This window comes from Leptidea sinapis, chromosome 7, assembly GCF_905404315.1.
Source record: "Leptidea sinapis chromosome 7, ilLepSina1.1, whole genome shotgun sequence".
In the NCBI taxonomy this organism is placed as follows: Eukaryota; Metazoa; Arthropoda; class Insecta; order Lepidoptera; family Pieridae; genus Leptidea; species Leptidea sinapis.
The window spans coordinates 13176053-13199897 of NC_066271.1; the positions used below are offsets into that span (position 1 = coordinate 13176053).

The window sequence follows — 23845 nt, forward strand, 5'->3', positions numbered from 1 at the left end:
ATGGCTATTAAGTCTTAACTAAGAAATTCAGTTTTCACCTCTCCAGCACGAAAAGCCACGTGAAAACTCGCAGCAAAAACGCGTGAGGCAAAGTGATTTAAATTTCGAACCCCACGTGACCAAACATCCGGGAATTACTCCGTGTTAAAAAATAAACAATGCGATCCGGTGCGTTCCGAAACTCATTTTAGTCTAGCGCAGGGGTTCTCAACCTTTTAGTAACCAAGTACCACTTGAAATTTTCAGAGATTTGATACCTTATATTTATATATATTTTTATTTATTTATTTATATATAATATATAGTTATATATAATTTAAATTTGGTCAGGTTTAGGAAAATAAAAATGCACTCTACAACTGTATGTATGTATTTACAAAATAAAATGTATTATACATTAAAAACAATCTTGAATTAGTTAATTGAACACAGTCATTTAAATATAAACAGATCCTAATGAGCTTGTTGTTGTTGTTTGTTCTTGATCAAATTTTCAATATCTGGGTCGATTGAACTTAACTTGATTCTCAAGTCCTCTTCAACACTAATGCGGTTTCGGTATTTATTTTTGATGAACAGCAGCTCTGAAAAGCCCGATTCACATAAGAACGAGGTTACGAATGGAATTAAAAAGATTATCGCTTGTTCGAACACTGATGGATATTCAGTTTTTGTCCCCATCCAAAATTCTATTAAAGGTTTTTCTTTAAACGCATCTTTCATTGAGCTGTCACTTATAAGGTCGATGAAACAGTGACTAGGACACACATGATGAGTGACTAGGACCACTAGGAAATTTCCCTGAAAATGGATTTCTAATCCACTCATATTTAGAAAAATCTTGATTAAAATATTTATCAAAACTCGTTTGAAGGGCTTCCATATGACTAGTGATATCATCAGTCACTTCTTGCTTCAGAAAAATATCATTTTCTTCCAAAAATGCAGCAAGAGTAGGGAATGCAGAGAAATCCTTGTCCTGTGCTTGAGAGCGAAACAGAACCAACTTTTTCTTGAAGGATGATATTTTATCGTTGGTAGTGAACACTGTTGTACTTGGCCCTTGAAGTCCCATGTTCAAGGTATTAAGCCTATAAAAATTTCAGCCAAATACGCCAATCGTGATAGCCATTCTTCATCATTGAACAAGTGTTTCATGTCATGATTTTGTTCACTTAAAAACCTAAAGACTTCTAACCTCAGTTCAAATAGACGAGTTAGGGTCTTGCCTCGTGACAACCATCTTACCTCGGTATGTAGGAGGAGAGTTTGATATTTTGCACCCATATCTTCACACATTAAAGAGAAAAGCCGTGAATTAAGAGCCCTGGCCTTAATAAAATTAATGACCTTTACGCTATCCATTAAAACAGACTTAAGGTTGGCAGGCATAACCTTAGAAGCCAAAGCTTCTCGGTGAATAACGCAGTGAGTACTTTGGCATTCTGGAGCAACTTTTTTTATTCTTGCTCCTAATCCACTTAAATGACCCGACATAGCTTTTGCTCCGTCCGTGCACAAACCAACACATTTAGACCATGATATTCTCGCTTTTATAATGTACTCATTTATGACATTAAATATGTCCTCAGCTTTAGTGTTTGATTCAAGAGGTTTGCAAAATAAAAATTCTTCCTTTACTTCACTTTGATAATCAAAACGTATAAATACAAGAAGCTGCGCCATATTTGTTATGTCTGTGCTCTCGTCTACTTGCAGAGCAAAATATTTACATTCGCGCAGTTGAAGTAAAAGCTGTTCTTCAATACTCGAGGACATCTCCACAATTCGCCTCTTTACTGTGTCATTCGACAACGGAATTTTCTCGATCTCCTTTGCTGCCTTTTCGCCTAATACTGCCTCGACCATATCCTTAGCGACTGGAAGTAAAAGTGTCTCGCCAATTGTATGAGGCTTCCCTTCTTTAGCTATTCTATAACTGGCAAGGTACGATGCTTTGACTAGTTTTTGTCTATATTTACAAATTTTGCCATGCACTGATTTTCTCTCTTACACAGTTCAGATTTTCTTTGAAAAAATTCAATAGGTTTGTCAACTAAATCGGGATGCTTAGTAGTCTGGTGCGGCTTTAGTAAGGAAGGCTTCATGCTCTGATTTGAAAGTGTTTCTGAGCATACAACACATTGTGGAATAGGATTATCGTTATTTTCTGTGCCAGGTTTTACTATAAATCCTAACTGTAAATAAGTTGCATCGTACTTACGATTTGGCTGAGGTTTAATCTTCTTTTGACTGTCCTTAGAGGTGGAGGGGTTAGTCAAATATCGCTTCATTATGTCCACTAAAAACTAATGCTTAATCACCCTTATTACGTGTACAAGATGGTTTATTTGCCTACGCAGTTATGAACGAGTGAATTCCCAAACACATTTCGATCCGTTACGATTCAAGGCCACCAATATTCGACGTTATAGCTTTACGGACAAAGCACTTATGTGTCCACTTGTTCCCGGCCGGCGCAGCGAGCGGTCGTTATCAAGACTTTGCACGAAGATCGTTCTTTGTGGAGATTTAAGCTTTATTTTATAATGAACATATACTATTCATTACAAAAACATAAAAGAAAATAAATAAAACAAGTAATTAACAATAATAACAATATTTATTTTAAAATATACCTATTTTTACACTTTTTTTCGAATGAAAAGTCTGTGTGAAATAAAAAAGAAAGACAATATGAATAATTTATACATGGTCTTATAGCTTGTTTCAATAGCTTTCAGTGACAGTCACTCAAATCACCCTAGTTATAAGCATTTTATAACTACACGTAAAATAATACACACGGGGAAAATGCCGCGAAATTGCCGGAAGCTTGCCGATCTACAGTGTACAGCGAGATCCGGAGCGCGCCGATCGGGATAGGTTAACGAGGAAATGTTGCATCGTAACTGTGAATTAATGTTATTCGCAATCAACAGTTTTTATTGTTATTATTAATATATGATTTCGTACCACCTGAAATGTCCCCGCGTACCACCGGTTGAGAAACTATGGTTTAGCGTATTATCTCACTGTCACAAAAATTTATATGTTACTTATCGAAATTTAGATTTATAAATTTTTCAACCTTTATTTTTTTTATGAGGGTTTGATAATATTTATAATAAACATTGTTAAATATTATCTTAATTATTTCTCTTACTATAACACTTCTCGCTAGTCGAGGTGAAAAATTGTACGTTTCACACGAGAGTATTTTTTTTGTCTCGTACCTTTAAAACACTCATTACCTCAGTAGTCCATATTAGAATCACTCGCTACGCTCGTGATTCTATTCTAGACTACTTCGCCAATTAGTGATTTAAAGTCAGCACTCGCAGCAAAAATAACTTTGCTCACTTGTTGAACAAATAACTATTTCTCACATCCATGTGCCTACACATTTATTTCCTAAAATAATAAATTATTTTTTACGCGTATTTTATCAATAAAATAACTCCGACCGAAACTTCTGTTTTATAAGTAAATACTTTTATACTTCTATTTTCTAAATATGTGATTTAATAAGTTATTACTAACACTATTTTGTAAGTTTGCAAATTGTACTAACAAATATGGATGTAATCTCATGAATGAATCCAAAATAAATGATTATTATTATTATAAGGGAAATTCAGATTTTTACACCCTCTTTAACCATGTTTGTAGCAAGCATTCTGTCAATTCTATGTCAAACGTCATATTTTTTGGTTACATTAAAAAGTTTATATTGTCAAAAGCGCTAAGGTCGGATTAGAAATAATTTTATATGGTTGTGAAGTATTATTAAATTTTCCACCAATTTTCTTTATTTTTTCTTTCACCAGAACCTGACAGTAAGAAACACAACAAAAAAAGAATTAGCGAATCGGTCCAACCGTTCTCGAGTGATGCCGTGACCAAGGGAAATAGGGATTCATTTATATATATATATATATAGGTAGGTTATTGTTTTTTTTTTCCGGCACCTCCAACAAATATCGTTACTGTATACAAAATATATACAAAAACTAAACAAATGAGTGAACATGACGATCGGTGCAGTAGTTTTTAAGTTGTTCGCGACAAACTTATCTAGACTTATCTAGACGCGGCGGAGGACTTTGATAATAATTTGTAGTAATTAAATGTCATATAAGGGTGATCGAGGCCAAATGTTACATCTCTCAGATATTGGGATCCGTACGCTAACATAGAAACGTCATCAAAAGCGGGTACACCAAGCGTCGTTATTTTCTTATTTGCTCTGAATATTGACGGAGTAATAAAGCTTTATGGCTGAAATTGCTATACGATTTTTATGGCAAAATAATCTGATGTTGCTGCAAATTTGCTGAAGATTATATCTCTGTTTGATGGCAAGGTAGTATTTAAACTCGATCTATTATTCTTATATTTATACGCGATAATAACTCTCGGAATAATTAAAGAATATAATATACCTGTTTGTTACTGTACTAAATCGTTGCAGGCGAAAGATGACCAAATTCCTACAATAATACGTACAAAAATACTCTGCTTGTATATCTATTAGATTAGTAGGAGAGCTGGCACCAATTTTAGGGTAGGTAGGTATTTGTGGAAAGCTGAAAACTTGGTCTATACTTCTCCTGATACATCCCAACTCGGAACTGCAGACCTGTCTGAAATTTAGGGGTCTGGTGCTGGTCTGGGCTAAATTTCTAAAAATATATTTTTTTTTCAAAAAATATGTTGGAGGCAACATGCAATTTTACATGTTATTTTATATGTAAAAAATAAAAAAAATGAGCCAGACAATTTAGTCGGGGTTTTTACATTGCAAGGCGCGTGCAAAAATATTTTGCAAAAATTTGTAAAAATGTATTTGAGGCAACTTGAAATTTTTGTAGGGCATTATTTATGACAAAAAAAATAATATTCCCAAAAAGACAAGTAAAAAGACCAGTGGGATTTTCTACCTGCCAGGTGATTTGCTTTTATTTCGATTTGGGACCCATAATTATTTTTATTTCCAATATTATTCCGTGTATGGAAATTTTTTCCAACGAGAGAGTTTATTGACGCACGGTTTGACAGTTCTACTGTGAAACAAATTTCATTATAACAAAAGGGAGCATATTTTACGAAATGATTCTTGATGTTATAAAATGTTATTGACAAATTCATAAAATATCAGTATATTATTTCTTATGTACAGAACAACGTCTGTCGGGTCAGCGAGTATATTTATATATACATACATCGTGTAACAGTGCAAAATCTAACGCATATTTACATAATAATGTTCTCGGTCAACGGAAAACCACCCTTTAAATTTGCTTTCTTTGAAAGTGTGGGAATAGGCATAAAATATAGCCGTATCTTTTTTTAACGTTAATTTAAAAGTTTGATTTTTTCACAGCTCAAATTTCAACTCGATACCTCACGCGTTCCCGAGATAAAGTGTCTTGATATATAGATAGACGAACGGACAACAAAGCAATCCATAAAGGTTTCTTGTTTTTTTTCCTTTTGAGGTACTTTGAACCCTTAAAACCATAACACACAAACACACACCAACTAAATCTTAGCAAATTTACTTAAACCCAGTCTACCACAGTTCGCTCAGAACATAAAAGCCACATCATTAAAATACAAAGGCGCTTCGCATACGAGATTCTTTGCTTGCTTGAGGTTGACCTATTTGAATACACAAACGATTTGAAGTACTCCAAGACAATTCACGGAACGAAATATAAATAAAACAGTCAAATATTTGAAGTGTAAAACATAGTATAGCATAGACTTTTATACTAGCACATAGACAACCTCACAAGCCGATAATGATGATCAATTTTTATTTGCCAATGTTGGGAAATAAAAATTGATAGCATATACAACTTGTTGCAGACACCTCCATCTTAAGACTAAATTCTGGTGGTATAGCGTAACGCCGATGGCGTTTGGCCTCGAGCCTGCATTATTTATAACAAAAATGTGGAGTTCTTGTTTGTTACAGAATTATATCTACCTGGAGAGCACAGTGACATTACCAATGTAGGCCTATGGTAAAACACACGCCGAATTCGCCTGATCTATCATTTGCTATAATTATATTAACCAAACACGACTAGACAAACTTGAATGGCTTTTCATTCTTGAAAACAACTATTATATCGTAGTAGATGTCAATAAATTACCAGAATAAGATTAAACTTGTTCAATTACAAAGTGGACAGACAAGATAAAACTTTGGGCTATTGTGTTTAGGAGAACCCTAACTCGCTGGAACTTCGATTTACGCAAAATGTCGCATCATATCCGATACTGTGATAGAGAATCTGACAATTGATAGCTGTTGTCCGCAAAGTGGTTTGGAGACGATTCCGATATGTTGAATATTACGAGGGTGTACTTTGTATTCACAGTACACCTGAATAGGAAAAACGGACTTACACATACAATGAAATTGTAGCATTGACGTACTATGAACAAATAGACTCCCAATCGCCTATTAAAAGGTTGCCATAAGGGGCCAAGTGGCGTTGTATATACGTACCAAAAACATAAATGTGTGTAACAATTTTTTTTTTCAAATTCAAATATTTTTATTCAAAATAGGATGTGAAATCACTTATTGAAAGTCAAAAAACTACCACCCATTCCAAAGTGAATGCCTCAGGCCTGAGAAGAATGGGCGCAACAAACTCAGCGGGCTTTTTTTTCATCAAAAATATATTTTACAATAAAAGTAACATTTACAAAGTAACATTGTACAATTAAACTTATTATTTAATAGCCTGAGGGCGGTCGCTCCATTCCCAATCTGTGGTATCATTAAGAAAGTCATTTATGTTATAGTAACCTTTACCACACAAACGTTTTTTAACAATTCTTTTGAATAACGTAACACCTTTGTTTTGAACATTTTCTGGGATCTTGTTGTAAAAGCATATACATCGCCCCACGAAAGACTTACTAACTCGACTTTGCCGAGTAGTAGGCATCATCAGTTTATGTCTGTTCCTGGTGTTAATATTATGGTTATGACAGTTTCTGGCAAATTCACTTATGTGCCTATGAACATACATTACATTATCAAGAATATATTGAGAAGCAACAGTCAAGATGTTAATTTCTTTGAATTTTGCTCTCAATGATTCCCTAGGACCTAGGTTATAAATAGCGCGAATAGCCCTCTTCTGCAGCACAAATATTGTATTAATATCGGCAGCGTTGCCCCATAGCAATATACCATAGGACATAATACTATGGAAATAACTAAAGTATACTAGTAGCGCCGTATCTATGTCAGTTAATTGTCTAATTTTTTAACCGCGTATGCTGCAGAACTAAGTCTGTTCGCCAATCCTTCAATATGGGGGCCCCATTGTAATTTGGAATCTAGAGTTATGCCAAGGAATATAGCAGATTCCACCGGTTCTATCACCTCTCCATTTAACAAAATATTTGCATTTACATTTTTGACTTTTGGTACGGTAAATTTAATGAATTTAGTTTTCTTTCTATTTAACAATAGGTTATTAGCGCTAAACCAGTACACGATGTCAGATAAAATATCGTTCACTTCGTCATACATAGCTTGGTTTCTTTTCACTTTGAAAATCAGTGAAGTGTCGTCCGCACACAATACTACCTTATGTTTTTTCTCTATAAGATTAGGAAGATCATTTATATAGATAAGGAAGAGGAACGGTCCAAGAATAGACCCTTGTGGTACCCCCATACTGAGAGGAGTCCCAGGAGATCTCCTGCCATTCACGTCGACCCTCTGAATTCTATTGTTTAGATATGAAGTCAGAAGATCGAGCGCAGTTCCTTTTATGCCATAGTGGTATAGCTTCCTGACCAGCGTTGAATGTTGAACACAATCAAAAGCCTTAGATAAATCACAGAAGATGCCAAGTGCATTCTGCGATTCCTCCCAGGCATCAAAAATATTCTTGATCAGCTCAACACCTGCATCCGTTGTTGAACGTCCCCTAGTAAAGCCAAATTGTTTCAAATGAAGTAACTTATGAGAGTTAAAGTAAGTAAGCATTTGGCTTAAAATTATTTTTTCAAAAATTTTTCTAAGGGTTGGCAAAACCGACACAGGACGATAGTTGTTCGGGTCAGAAGAGCATCCCGACTTAAATATTGGTGTAATTTTACTATGTTTCAGAAGGTCAGGAAACACGCCACGATTAATACAATTATTAAATACTATTGCAAGATATGGTGCTATGACATCAATTATTGAACAATTTTTTTAACAGAAATGCCCCATGTATCAGCAGTTTTTTTCATGTCTAGAGATTTAAAAGTTTTATTATTTCTCCAGGGCTAACAAAATTAAAATTGAAACTTTGTTGACATCCTATAACATTTTCCAGAAGAAGTGACTTAGCAACACTGGTGGAGGAGACAAGAGTGTTTGTGATAGAATCTCAGAAAAAAAAATCTCAAAAGCAGTAGCAACTTCCTGCTGAGATTAAATTATTGTATTGTTTATTGATAGATTATATTCAATGTTGCGGTCTTTCAATCTTCCAGATTCCCAGTTACTAACATTCCAAGTCATCTTTATTTTATTTGACTTTGCAATAGAACAAACACTTTTAAATAATTTGGAGTATTTTTTAACATACTCGAGAACAGATGCATCATGATTATACAATGATCTCTCACTATACAGTTCATATAGCCTTTGTCTGCTCCTATGAATGCCAACTGTTGCCCAATCATTAAATGACAGGAGACCACCTGATTTGACTGTCTTAGAAGTAAATATAGAAGCAAACTCTGTTTTAATTATTTTAAATAACATATCATACATTTCATTTGGATTAATATTATATTTGAATAAATCCAAATTTGAGAGTTTAACTGACACATTGTCTCTATATTTCTCCATTCGCCTATTATTCACAGGAACAAACGTAAACTTTTTAATTTTAGTACATTTATTGACCTCAATATTAAAAGAGGCTAACTGACCAAAGTGGTCTGAACTCAGTTTGTTAATTATTGCCTGAGAAATGGGTTTATAATTGGTAAATATGTTATCAATACAGCTTTTGGAGGTGCCAGTTACTCTAGTAGGCTCTAAGAAAATATTGGTTAAATCATATGATTTGAATAAAGATCTGAATCTAATACTGGTTGAGGATTTTTCTAATAAATTAATATTAAAATCACGACATATCATGATATACTTCTTAGACTCAGATAATTTTAATAAAACCTCCTCCAATACACTTTCAAATAATTCATATACTGCATCTGGGGGTCTGTATATACTAACAACAATGGCGCGCTCGAGCTCTGCACAGGCTATTTCAATTGTACGTTCAACAGAAAGGCCCACAATATCTTCTCGTTCTTTGAATTTAAATAATTTACTTACAAGAATAAGAGAGCCGCCATGTGAAGCTTTTTCTCTGCTAAGCGCACTTGCCACCTGATGACCACTGAAGTTAAAGATGAGCTCATATTTTCTGAGCCAGTGCTCTGTTAAACATAAAATATGTATATCTTTATGATTTATAAATAACTCCAGTTCAAGTTCTTAACCTAATAATCCTTGCATGTTTTGGTGCATCAGGTTTGCAATTTTACAATTATTACTTATTCTAGTACTTGTTATATTACATTGCTAGAGGAGTCCCCTATTGTCTTATTGTTTAATTTTTTTGAAAATATTCCAAATCTTTGCTTAAATTAACACAAAAACAATTCTAAAGGAATTAATTTTAAGAAAATAAAAATGCCTTTTATAATATATATTATATTCATTATCTTAATATACAGGTAACATTAAAACATTCATTCATATTAACTCCTTATTTCGTGGCAGTAATGTTCAATTTATTTTATTTTATCAATTGAAATGTATTTAGAAAAATGATTAAAAACGTCAAGCTAGTTACATAATTTTGTTAATTTAAAAGGGGAACCTACTTGATCAACTTCATCCTTTTTAAGATTGGATATACTGTTATTTGGACATTTTTCCACTGAACACTTTCTCATGGCGTGGCGTTGTATTCAAAGCGCGGTCGAAACACAACTGAAAAAAAACTCTGCCTAAAACTTTTGAGCGTGATTGTGAGTCTAAAAAAATATATTTAAAAACAAAATAATAAACCTAGGTAAGGTAATGAAACACATTGTACGTGATATTTTTTAATCAATTCAACTTTTACTGTATTAATTTCAATTTTACTGTCGTCGCTTCACTTGTATCAAATGACCATTTATTGCTTTTAAGGCAACATCCACTTTGAACTCTAAATTCTCATTTCGTTCAGCTATGATCTCATAATCACGAATGCAGTGAATCAAGATCGTCTTTAACACTGGAATCGCATATCTTTTTCCTGCAAAATAATTAGAGAAACTTAGCATGAAAACGATATATGACTTATTTCTTCAATAACCATCATCTCTATAAAAACTTGAAACCAGACGTCTGCCTATTCTAGGTGTGTGAAGCAATTTTAGCAAGCTTAAATGAAAAACGTTCCGCAATTTGAGTTTAGCATGCTATCGGGAGACAACGCATAAATAGTTATTTATTAATACGGTTTTACTCACTATTCATCGGTGTGGGTACCGTCTAGTTTCGGACCATTCGGAGGTCCTTCATCTGGGTGAGTAAAACTACATACTACTGTTGAAACTGGAAACCGAGTTGTTAAATAAGCAATATAACCCATAGTGCACTGAAGTAGTGTATACTGACCTATGCAAGCTCTTTTCCCCAAGCTGAAATCTACTTGCTTAGACCTGGGTGGATTAGGTGGTAACCACCAATTTTAGTAAGCAACATTTATTGAATATGTGAAACAAGATTACAGGACATAAACAATAAACATTGTAGGTATTACTAAAGCATGGCTTAATATTTAACGGCTATTCACTAAAAGCAGAAACATATTAACGTGGCGTGGCATGTCGAAACGGGCCAGGCAAATGTGATTCTATAGCGCGTTGCGCCTTGTGCATCAACAAGGCAACTCTTCAAGAAAAGAGCGACAGTAATAGAGTATATTATATAATTCATTATTACTTTATAGCCGACAAAAAACGTCATAAAATAAAACTTATTGAAGTACGCGTTATTTTGCAGAAATCAATAACTATCCAAATGCTTTGAGTTGTCTTGAGTGTTAATTCCGCCAATATTTGTCTTCAAACAATTCGACACGTGTTTTTCCTACACGATGCATCCTCGGGAGATGTTGACTCGCCAAACTCTGAGTTTCATAGATAATAGAATAGAAAAAATTTAGGTAAACAAATTGAGATAAAAAGAGTGATATAGACAGTGGAAAAGTACTCACCAAGTTTAACGTCACGGTCTGCGTATCGCATAACGCCAGGAGCTGCAGGATATAGCCGCATGGTTTCATTTATTACAGCCTCACAATACGGCCGGCATCATTGACAAGTGTTCTTTTGTGACATCGCACTTCTCTTCACCCATTACTTGTTTTATTCTGCAGAATAAATAATATCTTTTAAATTTAAACAATTGTTTATGTTTCAAACTGATAACCCTCACTTAAGGGATTAAATTTATTACACAAATAAGATTTACAGCATGATTCACGAAAAACTTTTTCATGGGTTGAAATCTAGTAGGTATTTATAATTCTAGAGGCTAAATAAAGACTACAAATAAATGTAAAAGAGTCCCTTTGAATCAAACTGAAAATGTTCTGCCTTTTAACCGACTTCAAAAAGGGAGGTTCTCAATTCGTCGGTATGTTTTTTTTTATTGTTTGTTGCCTCAAAACTTTCGACTGGGCGAACTGATTTTGAAAGCTGGTGCTTCTCGTGTGGTCCCATTGCAATTTGGTCCAGATCTGATAATGGCATCCATGGGAAAACCATAAAAGTCTTAAATTTGCTATACGTATGTCGACGATAAATTTACGAATAACTCAATATCGCGCCAACCGATTTCTATGATTCTTTTTTTATTGGAAATAATATACTTCAAAGGTAGTTTAGTGAGAGTTTGGTTGGGTTCTGATTATGGAATCCATGACAAAGTAACGGAACTCTTCAACTCTTAGGAGCAAATTAACGATACTCGGCCGAATCTTTTTTATGCTATTAAGTCATCTACGAAGCTGTTATAGTCAAGTAATTGTCGTAGTCGAATATGATGATCGATGATATCAATGGAACTCCTTAATGACTTACAGTAAGGGTGCGATCTGTGGCAGAATTTCTGTCTGTAATCAAATTGCAAAGCGCTTACGTTTATTGCTGCATTGAAAAATTTAGAATATCTACACATATTTGGACAAATTGTTAGTTAGTGTACTTCAAATTCACTAAAAATCGGTCTCAGACAAGATAGGTTTGTACCACAGAATAGGTAAAAGACATGTTTGTGCCTACATACATAGTTATAGGTGAGATGTGCTGAGTCGTGAGCAGGCGAGAGCGGGTCAAGGCGGAAGGACACCGATTTTAAAAATAACAATAATCGTAACTAAAATTAGATTAATTAATTAGATTGTATAAAAATACGCAATTATTTTTATACTTTTAGTGCACATTATATCTATTGTTTTGGAATAGTGTTTTTGAAGTCGGTTGTTTATTTTGTTTTTTTTTCTCCAAATCTTATTTAAAAAAAGGTTAAAAATTAAAATATAATATAATTAAAATATAATAAAAAATGTTGTTTCCAGATTTTTTTAGTTGCAATGTTTTTCTGTCAAAATGAGTGGATCTAACATTTTAAAGTTTTATAACAAAAAAGAAAAAATTTCACGCAAGTCGCGAAAAAAATTGCGACCATTATGTGGGTACCTAATCCAGTGTCTGTAAGCATAATCGCTATTTATAAAAAGTGGAGCAAAGATCAATCGTTTCGACATATATGAAATACTGGGAATTGAGCACAAATAAATTTTGACGCATTTCCAGAAAGCTAGGCAAACAAAAAAGCTCGATATTTGGGTGCTACACGAGCTCACTGTAAGAAACCTAATGAACCTTGTACACATTAGAGATTCATTATTGAGACGTAATGAAACCGCACCGTTTTTGATAACTGGTGATGAAAAATAGTTTACGTACGACAAGAACGTCCGAAAAAGGTCGTCGTCAAAAGACGTTCTGACTTCACAGTCTGTGACAAAGCCCTGGACAAAGAATGAAGTAGAGAGAAAGTCTCTTTGAGACATATGATGTTAAGTCACATTAGCCAGATAATTTCACTAGTATCCTAGTCCTGTGCATAAAAACCTCCCACTTGTAAATATTTAACGGTAACTGTTGTTAGTTTAAAATAGTTACCTAAACATTAAGTAAGCGTACGGGATGCTGATTTCTTGCAAGCAGGTGAGCCGAAGGCTAGTTCGCAAATTGCAATAAAAAAGAATGATAGATTCATCATGTTCATCATCATATCAGCCGGAGGACGTCCACTGTTGGACAAAGGCCTCCCCCAAAGGTCTCCTCACGACAATTGGTCCTGCGCTGCCCTCACCTAACCTATGGGTGTGGTGTTATACCAGAATGGCACCACGCCATCTCCTCCCGTGTGTGTCGTAAGAGGCGCCTCAGAGATACAAAGAACAGAGGATTGGCTGCAGCATTCTTCCAAGAGATCATCACCGTTTACTACGCTCGCGAAACCCTCTGTTAAGTGTGGCGATTCTGCCAAAACCCCAAAAGACAAATGACAATACTACTAACTCTTTTACCATTTTTTCTTGCACGTCTTTATGGTCTCCTATCGTTAAGAAACAAAAGAACAACGTGGTGGCTATTGTTTCTTGGCCTGCAAGTATAATTGTATTTACTTCTCCACGCGTCCGTTCCTCTGTAAAGCTGGCATCTGTTTCTTCTAGATCAAGCAGAATGTCAATATATGACTTGAAGCCTGGTTTATCTAAAAAATAAGCCACAGGGAATATAAAAAATAGGATTGTGTGGTTTTATGAAATATCGTTATAAATATGTTTTATAAAATCACGGTAAAAGTGAAACATTTTTTCACATTATACACATTTAACTAAAAATTTTTGGAATAATATTTTATTAAGGGTATAATGGGAAACAATAAAAGTAGACTAAGTCTCCAACTAATATTTTTATTGAACCCTGGTTATAAATATTGATTGAAAAGGATTAAAAATTATGAAATTTGAATACTTTCAAATCTTTTTCATGTATATATAGATATACAGTTTACATGGGGTGACTGATTCCCAATACTTAGATTTAGATTATATTCACATATTAAAAAACTGAAAACAATATTTTGTTATCGTTGAGTCATTTCGATCCGTTTTTCAATTATTTTCAATCATTCTATTATCAATTCCATCTTCATTACGAGTTTTCAGTTTTTTTCGTTAATAAAATTTAATACATTGAATGGACCGAATATATATAAAAAATACTTAATTTAATATCCATACGAAATAAGTTAAATAATAAACTAACTAATAAGTTAAATAATAAACTAAATAATAAACTCAAGCACTCAAAATTGCAATAAATCCATAAACAACAACATGCACCAGCAAAAAGTGCTAACAATTCTAACAAATTCAATATAAAAACTACGTTCACCCAGATCTTTTTTCCCTTTTTTATAAGCACGTGCTCTGTCGGCGTTCTGTTTTTTACCGCGTAAAATTAATTCATCGTCATTCATTTTTGCACTATTCTGTTAATATTTTGGTCATCTCTAATTATGCGTCTGTCTCTCTGATTGTCAGTTGCTATGTCTCTCGAATACATATCTTATTAGTACAAACATGCAATGTTTTGTTTAATCACTAAATCACATGTGACACAATTTCGGAACAAATACATTAATATTTTAAGTGGTGTAATTCGTAAAAATTTATGAAAGAATAATCATATAAATACATGATAATGAAATACAAAAATTAATGTTATTTGTGAAAACAATTTATTATTAATACACAATAATCAGTAAGTTATTAAATCAAATCATTAGTTACTTCAAGTTTCAAGTCTTCAAAGTCTCAGGCGAGGCCAGAGGCAACGACAATGGCCAAGCTTTGTCCATATTCTACTGCTTTTTAATTTGTCCGGGCTATATGACTGCTTCATGCTTTCGGGTGTACGCGAATTACAAATCTATTATACACTTTACAAATTACAAATATATTTATTTCAAGCTTGGATAATAATACAACGTTTTCTTTATCACCTGTTAATTTGTATAAGACGTATCAGTTAGTATTCACTATCAAAAGATTAAGAAAAAAATAACTTAAATATAGCCTCTTCTATAACGGGAAAGGTATCAAATATATTTTGTAAGAAACGCAAGTTGTCTTAAGGCCGCTTACTAATTGGGAACGTTAATTTATGGTTATTTTGGATGCAGATTATATAAAATCCGTCAACTAATCTTGAATTGATCTTGATCTGTATTTCAATATGGCAATGCTAATTGACAAACCCATAAAGTACCTATAGGGAAAGCTTGGCTTTGATCCAAATACCAATTCATCATCCCATAAATGGATTTAATAAACGGCTAGTACATAGACTAGCCGCTCGTTAAGAGTGGGAACTATTTTATGAATATAGAACAAAAATAATAGTTGTGTTGCAGATTATTAAGCACGTTTTGATGATGTTTACACGTCTGTCTCGTTGTATAAAGAGGAAATATTATTGGCCTTTTTTCCATACAAGCGTTCCCGAGTTCCTTCTCCTTGGTTTTTAACCCTAGATCAGTCAACAGTGCGATGTCGTGCTGAGCAAGTGTAATTCCGTTTCATCGTAATATTTTATTCAAAAGGAAGTATATAAACAGTAAAAACTTGATAAGAAGTGTGTTCTTTATGTTAATTAATATCTAAGCTGAACTACTAGTGCTATTAAACATAAAATCAGTTAGTTTAGTGCTTATTTTGAAGTATTCAGACATGAAATCTTGTGATTGATATTGTTGTGAGGTGACATTGTGTGTCCTTCAGCTAATAAGTTCAATGACCTCAGTTAATGTTGTGGCCAGTAGTGCAATATTGGATGCCTTATTTCAACACTTGCACTCAAGACAGTTTGGCGTTGCGGTATTCAAGACTGTCCAAACTTAAACAGTTGAAAGTCCGTGGTTCAAATCTCGGCCGTGAATAACATTTTATTATTTTATTTATTTTAGTATATTCTTATTATAAATAAAATATGAAGTTTGCGTGTTGCAAGTTGACAACAGGAAGCAGTGGTGAGATTATCACTTGCACTAAATGTAGACAAAATTATCATGTTCAGTGCCTCTTTGCAACTGATAATAAAAAGGAATTAAAAAATGAGTTGAAGAAGCATTGGATGTGCCCGGAGTGCTCTTTAATGTTACCCAGGCAAACAAACAACGATAATACTCCTATACGTAGTAGTGGTATCATTAATAAGTCAAATGAAAATATAAATTTTAAAAGAGGTGGTAGTTCATTTTCGCGTATTCATGTGGACACGTCATGTGAAGAAGCCGAAAATGATAACAATTTACTGGAGTTGATTAGGACGGTTGTCACATCGGAATTTTTAAGCTTGAAGGATGAATTTAAATCAGCACTTGTTCCACTCAAAGATGAATTAATATCGATTCGACAGTATTTCAATTGTATTAAGGAATCTTTGGACTTCTTTAATTCAAAATTTGATAGTTTAATTTTACGTATTGAAAAATGTGAAAAAGAATTAAATCAGCATAGTGAGAAGTTATCTGAGTTTGAGGAAGTAAAATCTACAATGCAATCAATCCTTACAGAAAACAATAATCGTGAGCAATGGGCTCGTCGATCGAATATTGAAATCTATGGAATTCCTGAACATTAAAATGAAAATCTGTATTCTATTTTACAAAATGTTGCCAGCAAAACCTCCATTAAAATTGATCCCAGCACCGACATTGATTTTATCACCAGAGTTGCCACCAAAAACAAAAATAAGGATGCTAAAAAGTGTAAACCTATCATTGTGAAATTTTTAAGTCGATGGAAAAAAGATGAATTCCTCGCACAAGCAAGAAAACTAAAGATAAAGGGTAATGATTTAGGTTTTTCAAACAATTATAATAATGTTTACTTTAACGAGCATCTAACAAGTTCAAATAAAACCTTGCTGCTATCTGTAATAAAAATAGCAAAGGAGAAGAATTATAAATATGTTTGGATAAAAAATTGCAGTATAATGTTAAGACGTTCCGAAAATAGTGCTGTACTAAATATATGTAATGTGAATGATTTAAACAAAATTGTATAAGGATTACTTATATATCTACCTATGGCACATCATGTTATGGAGTCTTTTTGTTTTCCTGCTATAGTTGTTTATATCTTTATAATGCATTTTGCTCAATTTTAATTTTTAACGTTTGTGAAGGCATTTGTGCTTATAAGTTATCTTTTATATGGGTTTTTAGTCGCGGAATCTATTTAATGTACGTTATTATAGTTATTTTTTATATTTATTATGTAATATATTATAATTTTTCTTTTAATACCACGCAAATATTGAATAGTGGAGATAACTCCACTCCACTCCAATTATAAAATTATTATTTTACACAATTTTTTTGTACGTGTAATTGCTTTAAACTTTTTAAATCATGGGATATAATTTAAACATTTTGTACCAAAACGTACGAGGCTTGCGTACCAAAACTAATAAGTTCTTCAGGGCAATGTTGCATGGGGAGTATGATATTATCTGTCTTAGCGAAACGTGGTTGTATGATGGTATTTTTGATTCCGAACTCTTTGATTCAAGATACACTGTCCATAGATGTGATAGAAATTATAATGTACGTGGTGACAAAATGGGCGGCGGTGTACTTATCGCCTTAAAGTCTAACATAACAGTTCGTTCGTCGACATCCATTCAATTGAGCAACTTTTCAGCTGAAATAGTGAAAGTAACAGTATCGTTGATGTCTACTGCAATAACCAGGTCACTTCATATATATTGCTGCTATTTCCCTAATATTAACCATCATTGTGAGAGGCTTATTGATTTCTTTGAATTGGTTTCGGATGAGAAGCTAAATTATCCTAACGATAGTTTCTTGGTGTTGGGTGACTTTAATGTCCCGACTGCACGCGCAGTGGGATAGGAATGACAATGTCATGATCCTGTGTAACCTTTGCGACGATAATAGTCTGGTGTATGCCTTGGCCAACTTTATGAATTTTGCTGATCTGAGGCAATTTAATTTAGTTCATAATGTCAATGGCAGATTTTTAGATCTTGTTTTTAGTGACTGCCACTGTTCCGTTAGTCGTTGCACTCAACCGCCTGTTAAAGAGGATGCACATCACCCAGCTCTGGGAATATTATTTTCTATCCAGAACTTACGATTAATTAAGCCAAATGCTAGATTGATTCGACTTTTTCACCGTGCTAACTACGAGGAAATCAATAATGCACTGTCCGATATTAATTGGTTTGAATTATTGGATGGCCGTGATATCTTGGATGCAGTTAATGTTTTTTATGAAATAATGCATAAAATTGTAAATGATTTTATTCCAGTCAAAATTTTAAGAAGTACCCATAAGTTTCCCTGCTGGTACCCTAGATGCTTAATAAAAGTTATTAAAGAAAAATTAAAGTATCATAGGAAATGGAAAATTTATAACAGAATTTCTGATTATGATACGTTTAGTCTGTTGCGTGATCGCGAAAAAAGGTTACAAACTAAATATTATGACTTGTATATTTCAAATTCTGAAAACAAACAAAAAATTGTAGCAAATTCTTTTGGTCATTTGTCCGAGCGAAAAACTCTTCTAGTTATATCCCTGATATTATGAATTTAAGCGAATTAACGGCAAGTGATGGAAATGATATTTGTTCCCTTTTAAGTAAATATTTTGAATCCATTTATGAATCACCTGTCTTAACCTACAATAATAATTGTGTAAGTGCTTCGAGTAAGTATAGCTCTGTTAGCATTGGATTAGTTTGACTTTCTCCTATTATAGTAAAGAGATACCTCAGTAAACTGGATATTAATAAGGGAAGTGGGCCAGATGGCTTGCCTCCTATTTTTTTGAAGACGTGTCGTACCTCTCTATCTCTTCCTCTTTATTTATTATTCCACAAATTTATTTGTAGTGGCGTTATGCCTCAACTGTGGAAACAAAGTTATGTGATACCAGTTTTTAAATCAGGTAACAAGCACAATGTGAAAAATTACAGACCCATATCCAAATTATGTACTATTGCTAAACTTTGAAAAAATTATATTTGATTGTGTTTTTCCTATTCTACGACCCATTATTATTCCTCAACAGCATGGTTTCGTTAGCAATAAATCTGTGGAGTCCAACTTATGTGAGTTTGTTCATCAGGTAACTACTGCAATGGATCAAGGCTTCCAGGTGGATGTTGTGTATACCGACTATTCAAAAGCTTTTGATAAAATCTGTCATCTTATCTTAATTCGTAAAATTGATGAACTCGGTATACATGGCGACCTGCTCCGTTGGCTTACTTCATACCTCAGGGATCGAAGCCAGGCTGTTACAGTTAAAGGCTCTACGTTCGTGCCTGTTACTTCTGGTGTTCCTCAAGGATCTCATCTTGGACCCCTTTTATTTAACCTATACATAAATGACATTATTGCAGTATTTAAACATTCTTCAATTCTTCTCTATGCTGATGATATGAAGATATATAAAACAATAAGTAAACCTTCGGATTGTAGCTTATTACAGGATGATTTGAATGAATTGTGTAAATATTGCAATGATAATCTCTTAAAACTTAATATTAAAAAATGTAACGTAATATCTTTTTCTCGCAAAAAAAATGCTATTAAATTCAAGTACACTTTAAATAAAAATCTTATTGAACGGGTTTCATGGGTGAGAGATTTGGGCGTTCACCTTGACTCCTCGTTAACCTTTATTCACCACTATAGACTGCAAAAGCCTATCGCATGCTTGGGTTTGTTCTTAGAGTCAGTAAAGATTTTAAACATATTACCACCTTGATTCTTCTATTTAATGCATTTGTGCGTTCTTTACTTGAATTCGGCTCGGTAATTTGGAATCCTCATTACAATGTCCATATTCAAGAAATAGAGAAAATTCAAACGAAATTCTTAAAGCATTTAAAATTTAGGTGTTCCGCTATCGATCAATATGTTCCTAACTTAATCTCTCTGGAAAAACGTCGTAAGGTAAAGGATCAAACATTTCTGCTAAAATTACTTCATAATATGATTGACTCTCCACTTCTTCTTAATTGCCTTAATTTCCGATGTCCAAGACAATCTTCGCGAATTAAATCTTTATTTAATTTACATACTACACGCACTAACTATGCACAAAATGCCTTCATTCATCGTTCTTGTTTAGTATACAACAAAGAATTCTGTTCAATTGATTACTTTTCAGGGTCGATACAGAAGTTGATTGAACAAATTAAGAAAATGTCTTAGTTTTAATTAATTCTCATTAGTATTATATATAATAAATATTGCATCTCTTTATTAACTTTAAAATGTATGCCATTATTATTAATATTATTACTAAAATCATATATAATTTTCTATAAATATTTTGTAATTTTCAATTCAATATATTTAATTAATATTTATTATTTTCATTACAAATAGGTACTTTTAAATTGTAATTAAATTGCTCGCATTTTTCTATGTACTATTTAATTGTGGAAACTTTTATTGGTCAGTGATTTATATTTTAAGTTTTATTTTTTAAGTGTATTAAGTTGTACTGTTTGTTTCCCGAATAAAATAAAATAAATAAAATAAAAATAGATCAAATTTATTTTAAAACAAAATCAATATCATCATTATTTATTATGTATCTCTCCGTTTTGCTTTTTTGATATTTTCGTATTTGTAAATCTAGCACTCCAAAACGTTCTTAAAATGGCTTAAACAAATAGGCCACAAACAGTAGCAATATACATATCCGACAACAATAATCGGCGAAATCAAAACAATCCGACACAGAATGTTTCCTTTCTATTCAGTTCCAAAAATTTCGTTACAATTCGGTAAATTTTTGTACGAGGAAATTGCCGAGAACGATATTCTGTTTTTTGAATTTTTAATCACGATTTTGCTGCAGTTGTACTTATTACACTTTTTTTCTATTGAAAAATAGGACAATCAAGCGTACGGGTCATCTGGTCTTAAGTGATCACCGCCGCCCACATTCTCTTGCAACACCAGAGGAATCACAGGAGCGTTGCCGGCCTTTAAGGAAGGTGAACGTGCTTTTTTTGAAGTTACACATGTCGTATCGTCCCGGAAACACCACACAAGGAAGTTCATTCCATAGCTTTGTAGTACATGGAAGAAAGCTCCTTGAATACCGTACTGTGGAGGACCGCCACACATCCAGATGGTGGGGATGATATCCTAACTTGTGGCGTGTCGTGCGAAAGTGAAATAAGCGGCAGGAATTAGGTGAAACAGCTCTTCGGAACACTCCCCATGGTAAATGCGGTAGAGGACACACATATGATTGTCTCATCAGCGTGAGCGAGACGGTTTATTGTTCTAGAATTATTAAATCTGAGAAAAGCCTCAGCTAATGATACCTCTTAAGCACACACTTTTTTTAATTCTTCTTTTTTCTAGTTCTATTTAGTAGTATTTTTATTATGGTACAAAATAAAACAAAAGCAATTATTAAAAAAACGCAACTTACATAATCACAAAAATTATTCAAAACTCCTATATGCTTCTCTAATTCTTTATACCTTGGTGTAAGACGAAATACAAAGTCAGGATGAAGGAACACATTGACTCCTTTTTCAACGAATATTTCTAAAGTTCGCTCGAAGGCGTGATAATATTCACGTCCACCCTCAGTATCTGTCGTGATGGATACACCAAGCGCGGCTTCTGTACAGAAAAAAAAAATACTGATCAGATGATTAATCACCAATGTTTTTCTGAGATAAACTTAGAATAATATACACTTAGGCAATAAATATTTGCTCGCAATCACTATTAAGATTACATCTAGAGATTAATCTGAAAAAAACAATAGTACATTACGATACAAGTGCGCAAAGTAAGTCGTCGTGTGGAATGACCTGCGTGCGCACGAGTATCGTATACTATTTTACAAAACAAAACTTAGAATACAAAACACAGAACGCACGTTTAGACAGGTCCATTCCAGACGACAGATGTAAACAAACCGGCACGAGCAAGAGCGCTCGGGCTCGGGGAGACAGTGTCGCTCGCACGTGTTGATGCGAAGAGAGTGCCAGAGATGGCGCACGCGTATAGACCTTGTAATCGCTCGTATAATTTTATGGCGCACGCTCTTGTCAACGTGTGGGAAAGTGATACTTTACGAACGCAAATACATGCGCAAAATAGAACTTTGCGCACGATAATAGGAAAAATAATTTACCACTTCCGCATCAGGCCGTTGACTTTTGAATAGCTTAGATGCCATAAGGGACTTTGTATATCATGGTACTCTGGTAACAGATATAAAAACAATACTTTACCAGAAGATTATAGCGGCTAAAAGGAATTCGTATAGCAAAGTGGATGATAAATTTACGAATTACTCAATATCGCGCTAACCGATTTCGATGATTTTTTTTATTGGAAAGGATATACTTCAAAAATAGTTTGGTGAGAGTTTGGTTAGGTTCTGATTACGGAATCCATGATAAAGTAACGGAACTCTTCAATTCTTAGGAGCAAATTAACTATACTCGGCCGAATCTTTTTTATGCTATCCGGATATTTAAGTCTACCAAAACATAGTTATGGTCAAGTAACTGTGGTAGTCGAATATAATGATCAATTGTAATTTTTGGAGTCGGTGTTATCAAGATAGGTTTGTAACTATGTACATAATCAAAGTTATAGGCTATTTCCGCTTATATTTTCTATTCCGAAACTTACCCTCTGCTCAACATCTGATCATAATGACCATTTCACCATGTTATTCTTGTATTGAATAAAGATAACTTACGGCAAATAGCATTAATCGTTGCCAGCGCACAAAGTGTCAAGATGTCGGATGGTGGTTTATCAACCAAATCATGTAATTCCATCACCAACGTTCTGGATGTTTCGTTGAAAATTCCTTGGAACTCGGCAACTACAGGTGCATTGAATGTGTTGCCAATCTTTTTTATATTTTTCCTACATGTTGGCCCTTGAATTTTGTTGATAGAATTTTAATGGATTGAACTTTGTTAATTGAACAAATACTTGTGAAAAAATCTCTTTAGCTGTACTACTTTGGCTGGTTTTGGTTACATTAAAAAGGTAACATTTTATAAAAAGACACAAATTAGTAAAATTTTCTGTCCAGCTCCTTTTCATTCTGTCAAACTTAGTGAATCTAATAAAAAAGTTTTATAATAATTAAAAAACGAAAACAAATGAGGCAAACTGCGTAAAAAAATTAATGATGCTTTCGGACCTCATTCTAGCGTCAGAAAGAGTAGCACAAATTTTTCTATGGCTTTTTCAATCAGCTAATTTTAATGTAAAGATATTGTGTATGTGTATGTACGCTCTGTTACGGATAAAATGGACGTTATTTTTGAAAAAGTGAAGTAATATTGGCATATATATAGTTACAATATAGCTGGAAATTGACCACAAAACATGTTTGACCCATTTGAGAAAATTTAAATTGGGGTGCGACACGAGCTCACTGAAAGAAATCTAATGAATCGTGTACGCATTTGCGATTTTTTATTAAGACTTTATGAAACCGAACCTCGTGTATGATAAGAACGTCCGAAAAGGGAGGTAGTCAAAGACAGACTGTGGCAAAACTTGGGCTTACTCGCAATAAGGTGACTGGAAGGACATTGTTCGCATTTACCGCCGGGCAGAACA

At 33.7% G+C, this 23845-nt stretch overlaps 1 protein-coding gene and 1 long non-coding RNA gene across 2 annotated transcripts in view; one reads left to right on the plus strand and one right to left on the minus strand.

Annotated features, from left to right (window-relative positions):
• LOC126965328 (cytochrome P450 4ae1-like) overlaps positions 1-23845 on the plus strand; it is a 232865-nt gene that overhangs the window by 120993 nt on the left and 88027 nt on the right. The gene's annotated exons all lie outside the window — the stretch shown is intronic.
• LOC126965344 (uncharacterized) lies at positions 355-2459 on the minus strand. Its single transcript, XR_007729520.1, has 2 exons — positions 2225-2459; positions 355-584 (listed from the first exon to the last, which is right to left on the minus strand). It is a non-coding gene; the product is annotated as an uncharacterized LOC126965344 (long non-coding RNA).